The sequence below is a fragment of the Sorex araneus genome, chromosome 9 (assembly GCF_027595985.1).
Source record: "Sorex araneus isolate mSorAra2 chromosome 9, mSorAra2.pri, whole genome shotgun sequence".
Classification (NCBI taxonomy): Eukaryota; Metazoa; Chordata; class Mammalia; order Eulipotyphla; family Soricidae; genus Sorex; species Sorex araneus.
In genome coordinates this window covers 6,240,875-6,247,706 of record NC_073310.1, presented here as the reverse complement: position 1 = coordinate 6,247,706, position 6,832 = coordinate 6,240,875, and positions in this window count along the sequence as shown.

The window sequence follows — 6,832 nt, the reverse complement described above, 5'->3', positions numbered from 1 at the left end:
CCGACGCGGGCTCCCGGCCGGGCGACACCTGGTCGCTGCAGAGGGTCGGGGCCGGCCCAATTCTCCGAGGCCCTTTGGCTCGGCGCTGGCGAAGCGAAGCGTCCAGATCAGAGCCCTGGTCCCCTCCACCTCCGCCCCATCCCCCGCGGGCGCGGCTGCAACCCGGAGCCGAGAGCGCGGCCTGGAGACGCCCGAGGCACGTCCAGCTCCAGTATTTGGAAGCGGGGGCCGGGGGCGGGGAGGTCTAAAAGGAAGCCCCTCGCAACGGGAGCGCGTGAGGGGGCGCCCGAGCTTGGCGCGCTCTATTCTGGGGTCCGCCGAGTTTGGCGGGCGCACGGGGCACCCCAAGGCGAGTCCCCCGGTCTGGGGCCCGGCTGGCCCGCACGCCCGCACGCACGCCTGCCCGCACGCCGGCCCGGGCTGTTCCAATTTCTGCTTGCGCAGGAGAATAACTGCAGGCGGTACCCGCAAACGCAAGACTTGGGCCAAGCGTGCTGGCCATTCCAAACATTCCCTCTCTCCCTGCCTGCGGTACCCGCGCCCTCTCCCTCTCTAAAACAAGAGATGCGGAAAGAGAAAGGATGGAGAAATTCTCCAGCCCTCTTGCAATCAAGCCCGGGGCTGTGACTTCTTCAGCTGGCGTTGGAGACCTCTAGAAACACCATTTTCACCCAAGCCTTTAGTCCAGGGTGCGTGTGTGTGTGTGTGTGTGTGAGAGAGAGAGAGAGAGAGAGAGAGAGAGAGAGAGAGAGAGAGAGAGAGAGACAGAGAGAGACAGAGAGACAGAGAGACAGAGAGACAGAGAGAGACAAAGAGACAGAGACAGGGAGACAGGGAGAGATAGAGAGACAGAGACAGAGAGTCGTTGGCTTCCAGACACCCCATCAGACAGCCCTGGTAAGTCTATAAATGGGTGGGACAGACCCCCAGAGTATTTTCAGGAAAGGTCTAAGGACCCTCTGGCTTGTATAATGTCCCCTTGTCACTGTCTCCTATTTCTTACAGTAGCTCCAGAAGGCCACCCGGATCATCAGGTAACTTGGGGTGACTCTGAAGCTCAGTGACCCCTTTTCTGGTTACCCGAGTGGCCCCAGTCCAGGGTCAGGACACCGAGGAGGGGGGGAGGGCCCTCAGAGGCTTGCCACAGACTGTGAGCTCTTGGTCAGCACCTCGATGGGCCAGGCCTGCCCTCCACCCTGCATCCTGGAGCCAGCCCCCCCCCCCCACGCTGGCTTTGGCAGCTGCCTGGCAGGCCCTCTAGCCGCCAGGGGCACCAGAGGAGTCAGCCAATGGGCTCCCGCCAGCCCGGGAGGGCGCAGGTTCGAGCATGCTCAGGACATAGGACTTCGAGGCTCCAAAACCATCTGGCAACCTAGAACATCCCAGAAACCCCGGGCCTCTGCCCTGCCCTTCCGGGGTGGGGGGTGGGGAGCCAGCTCCTTTGCCAGTCACCCTGCCCTCAGGACGGAGAGGGCTGCGGGTCCCTGGTTCAGGGCTTCTTCCTGGGACGGGAAAGAACCAATCACAGGATCAGTTCCTTCCCCTGCTTCTGACCCCAACCGGGACAGCAGAAGGATATCTCCATGGGGAGCACTGGCAGGGGAGCGCCGGAAGGCTTAAAAGCAGAGTTGGGAAGGCTTAAAAGCAGAGAACACACACACACACACACACACACATGCATGAGTACATGCACGCACACACTCCCCCTTTCATTCATGGGGAGAGAGAAGAGAACACACATACAGGCACACAGGCATGCGCAAGCACGCACACACACACACACACTCTCCCCCTTTCATTCACGGTCAGCTTTTACTCTCCGCTCTGACCCTCTCTATCTGAAGCCCGGGACGGGTGACAGTAATGGATATTGCGTTCAAATGGACAAAACGTGTCTGCAGCCCGGAGGGGACCGTTAGTTCAGCCGATTTGGAGGAGCCGATCACAGTAGCAGCCACTGAATTTGCCATGCTCTATCCCTTACCCAGCGCGGGGCGCCCTCTGGCCCTCGCTGCCCCGACCCTCCCTTCACGGCAAGGCCAGCCACCGTGGCCAGAAGCAAAAGCACCAGCAAGTGACCACCAAACATCACCTCCACCCTGCAGGTGGATTAGAACCAACAAATAAGGTTTCTTTAATACCCCCAGTCCCTTTTTAAGTCTTTCTGTCTCCTAACTCTCCACCCCCACCCTGCCAGGAAAATTCCTGAGACAGATCAAGACAGGGGCTGGGGGGGCACACATATCTACCCTTACCTGTTTGAGAAATCTGGGGAGAGGAGGTGGAAGGAAAGGAGGTATTGGGTGGTCACCGTGTCTGGGCTGGAGTCAGCTCTGGCCAGCATCTGATTCTGGGTCAGATAAGATGAGAGACACCCTTACTTCATACACACACACACACACACACACACACACACACACACGGACTCATTTCTGCTGGACTTAAGAGACATCCACTGCATTATCTTTTTTTTTTTTTTAAGTAATTGAGTAAAATACACAAAGAGAGCATTGAAGATGTAGATTGGCTTGAAATTAGGAAACCACAATTAGTTCCTTTTCCTGAGAGGGGGGAAAAAATCCCTTCACAGATGTAGAAAAGGCTCACACACACACACACACACACACACACACACACATTTCCTCCGAGCCTCCCTCCCACATCTCCCTGTTTCGCTTCCAACTTATCTAAATCACTAACCCTATACAAATTTGCCATTTTGCAGGGCGATCAGCTTTGATGAAAGGTAGGTGCTAATAAGAATAATGCAGAGGCCGAAATCCTTTCATTTCGCCTCTGCCAAAAACATATTTACATTAAGAGGAGGTATGATAAGCATGGATTAAGTGTATAATGAATGGTGCTCTAGAAAAGCATAAACCAACTGGCGCCAAAGTGAGCCTTTGGACTAAAAATACTGCTTTCCTGAGCTAGACAACTTGACAATCTTCTCTCTCTCTCTCTCACACACACACACACACACATACACTTCAGTCTCTCACACTGAATCACCCTGATCAATAATGTAGAGGGCTGTCAGAGGGCAGAGCAATGGACCTTACAGAAAAACTCCTGGGCTACGGGGGCTCGCCAGAGACCAGGAGCTGGGCTTGGCCACCCCTCGACCCCCAGGCTCCTGCCTCGGGAAGGAGAGACAGAGAGCCGAGCATGGACCAGCGGTGAGCGCCGACGTTGGGGGAGGGAGGGCAGGGAATCTTTGGGGGACACTGAAAGACCCACTTAGACTAACAGACCCCACCTCGTTCTATCTCCCTGGACCCCCCCAATTTGAGAGCAGGGAAAGGTGCTTGTTTCAACTCCAGGGAGAACTATGTCCCCATGGGTCCTGGGTCCTAGAACAGATGAAGGAGGGGAAAGATGGGGGGGGGCGGGGGGATTATACAGAGCTGCTAGAGGAATAGCAAAGGCGGGAGAGAATCCACAGCCTCCTAAGGAAACCAGAGCAAATGGAAGGGGAGAGAGGGGAACAAGACTCAGGAAGAGAATAAATCACAGAAAGAAGAGCCGGGGGGGAAGTTAGGGGCTGCAGGGTGGTGGGGAGTGGGGAGAGGAGGATGAGGAACCGAGAATGAGAGAGAGGCCGGGAGGGAAGAGAAAGAAGAGACCGGAAGGATGAGCTGACCACCAGGATCGTGTGAGGGGGGCACTTGGCCAAAAGGGCCGGATCCGTGGCCTCCGGGACCCAAGCTCTTCACGCCAAGGGCGGTGACAGTGATGGAGAGAGGAACATCTAATCCCAGGTTTGCTAAAAAGTTCCCTGTGGGTTTCAGAAGTGCTTAGGGGAGAGACAGGAGCTGGGTTGCACGGGGGTGCTAATGTGTGGACCAGGGGTGCCAGGCTGCAAGGGCGTGAGAGGGAGACAGCCCAGAGAAGCCCTCTGGAGGGAGCTGCCATCCCGAGACCCCCTGAGAAAAATCACACACACACACACACACACACCCTCACCAGCTGGACTGACCGAGCACCAAAGCGCCTGGGACCTTTGATGGAGGCACCCGGGGCCCATTTCACAGCTCGTCCGTCGGTACCACAGGCGGCTGGCGCCCCTGCCAGCCAGTGAAGCAGGGGCAGCCGGGAGTTCAATCCAGACCCCTCACCCCGAGCAGAAAGCCCCTCCCCGGTGACAGCTTATGGATGCACCAGCCTCCCCCCTCGCCCCTCCCTAGGAAACTTCTTAATTAGGCCTCACAGACCCCGGACAGAAACACGATGTCCTTTTGTCAACAGAGCTCCCAGCGGAGCGACACCCCCGACTGCAAAAAGCTTCCCGGGCAAACGGGGTGAAAGTTTAAGAGGGAATAAGCGTGTAATAGTTCCTCGCCAGACCTCACACATGCCGAAGAGAATATTTACAGCAAACTTGCCAAAGTAAACGACCCCGCCTCCCTTCCATCCCGGTCCCCCCTCTTTCTCCCCCCCACCGTCATGTGTGTGTGTGTGTGTGTGTGTGTGTGTGTGTGTGTATGTGTGTGATGTACACCCCTTGGGTCACAAAAGGGTCTTGGTTTGCCCCTTTTTCAAGAGAGCTAAGAGCTCCAGCAAAGCCAGATCCTCTCTCTGCGCTCGGCTTCTGGGGACGGTTCTGGGTTCATGTGTGCACGCACGGAAATTTATTCTGAAACCCAGCTCCAGCATCCGCACGCCGGCGTGCCTTCCCCGCAGACAGGCAGACATTCTAGACCAGGAGAGATCTGGTTCAGTTGGAAATTCTACCCACCAATCTGGCCTCCAATCCAGACCCAATTCCCTCAGCTCCGGGGGACTCGGGTCTGGGACTTCCTCTCCCCACCCAATCTTTAGCCTCCCTTTCTCGGTCCATGGGCGCTGATGGCAGTTGGGCAGCTCAACTCCCCGGGGGGCCCACGGCCAGGCCTGGCACAGGGCAGCCTGCGCTGCTGGCCAATGTTTAACCCGAATGCAGTGGCCACCAGGCCGCGTCTGTTTGTTCATAAATTAATCACCCAGCGCACGGCCGGCGCCAGAGTGGGTTTATCACCCACCGGGAGGGGGGCGCGGCGCCCCGCAGAGACAAAAAAGACTTGACACCTTCGCGCGTTTGATCCCCTCGGACCGCGGGCCGCGTCTGGGAGGTCATCCATAATTGGCGGAAGTTTGCAGACCATTAGCGAGATGTCGACATTTTCTGTTTAGAACAGCACCCCCCCCTCCCCGCGCGCCCGCCCCCGCCCACTCTCCTCTCGGGCGGCCCTCACCCCACCATCCCGGCCTGAGCGGGAAAGGGGCACAGTAACTAACTGGCACGACCCCAGGGTTAAGTTAGGGCAAAGGCGAGCACAAGACAATCCAGGGAGGGGCCCGAGTGAGGGGCAGGAAGGCCAGGGGAGAGATAAATAAATCTGTGTGCAATTTTATTTGGACACTCAAAATCAGCCAGTTCCCCATCCCACATCCCAGACAGAAAGGGAGAGCCCGGGGGCTGATGTTCCGGGGCGCGCTTGGACGCTGGGGGCACGGGGCGGCGGGAACGGGGGGCGTCCTGGGCGCGCGAGCCATCGCTTTCCTTCAGAGCGCGGCCTGCAGGCGCCGCAGGCTGCCGGCCGCCCGCGGGCCGGGGACCCGAGAAACCCTGGCGGGAAGTCGGGGGTCGCGTAAGGGGAGGTCTGGCCTCGCGCCCCCTTTGGGGCGCGGCCGCCGGCGTGGAGGGCGGGGGCGTGGGGAGCCACCCCCCCACCCCCGGCCGCCCCTTTTCTTTCTCCCGCACAGAAAACGGGGGAGCGAGGCGCTGCCCGAGAAAGACCAGGGGTCGGGCCGCCCGAGCGCGCAGGCCGCTGCTGTCGCCGCGGCTCCGGGGGGCGGGGGTGGGCCGGGCTGGGGGGGCCTCGGCGCTGGCGCCAAACGGGCCCCACCATGTGCGTCAGAGGGGCGAGGCGCGAGGGGCGGGTGCCCCCGAGAATCCGCCCCATCTAAGCTCGGTGGGCTAGTGGGCGCCTTAAGTGCGGCTGGAGGCCACGTTCGCGGGGTCCTCGCTGCGGAATCGGGGGAGGGGGGGCTTGGGGAGGGGGGACGGGGGCGGTCAAGGGGCCCGCAAGGACCTTGGAAAGCTTGGGTTCCTGAACCCCTTCGCCCCTGACCTTTGGCCCCGTTTTTTCATTCCCTTCTAGACTCAAGCGAGGTGAAAGTACAGCCCCCCTTCCCCTCCCCTCCCGCCCGCCACCCTCCCCATAACCCTCCGGCTAGGCCAGGGCGCCCCAACGCATCCTCGCAGCCCCCCCAAGTGAAAATCGTGCGTCTCGGAGACCTCCAGCCTCAGCTGGGTCAGCGGGGACCGTGCCCGAGGCGGGCCCGACCGAGCAGGGAAGACGGGGCGGCGGCCTGGCTCCCTCTCACCTTCCCGGAGAGCCCGCGGCCCCCGAAGGCGGTCAAGTCACCTCGCCTCGGGGCTGGAGGGCGGGGGGCGAGGGGCGTTTCACGGTTTGTTTTACAAACTCGACCCCCTGCGCCCTCCACCTCCCCCCACGCCCTGGCCCCAACTTCTGGGCAGATAAGTCCCCGGGGCGGAGAAAGAACTAAGGCTCCGACAGATAAAGGGCGCCTCCCCTCCGCGCGCCCCCCCAGGCCCAACTCGCCCAACCCCCGACCCCCGCGGGCTGGCGGGGCGGGAGGGCGGGCGCGGAGAAGGAGCGCCGAGGCCCGGGACCCTGCGCTCGCGGGCGCGCCCCCACGCTCTCGGGGAGACCCAGGTGGGGCTGGGCAGGGGTGGGCACGCCGGGGGCGTTGGCGTTTGCGCGCGGGGGTGGTGGTGGTGGGGTCCGAGTGCGGGCGCGTGTTCGCCAAGAGACGTGCTGGCGGG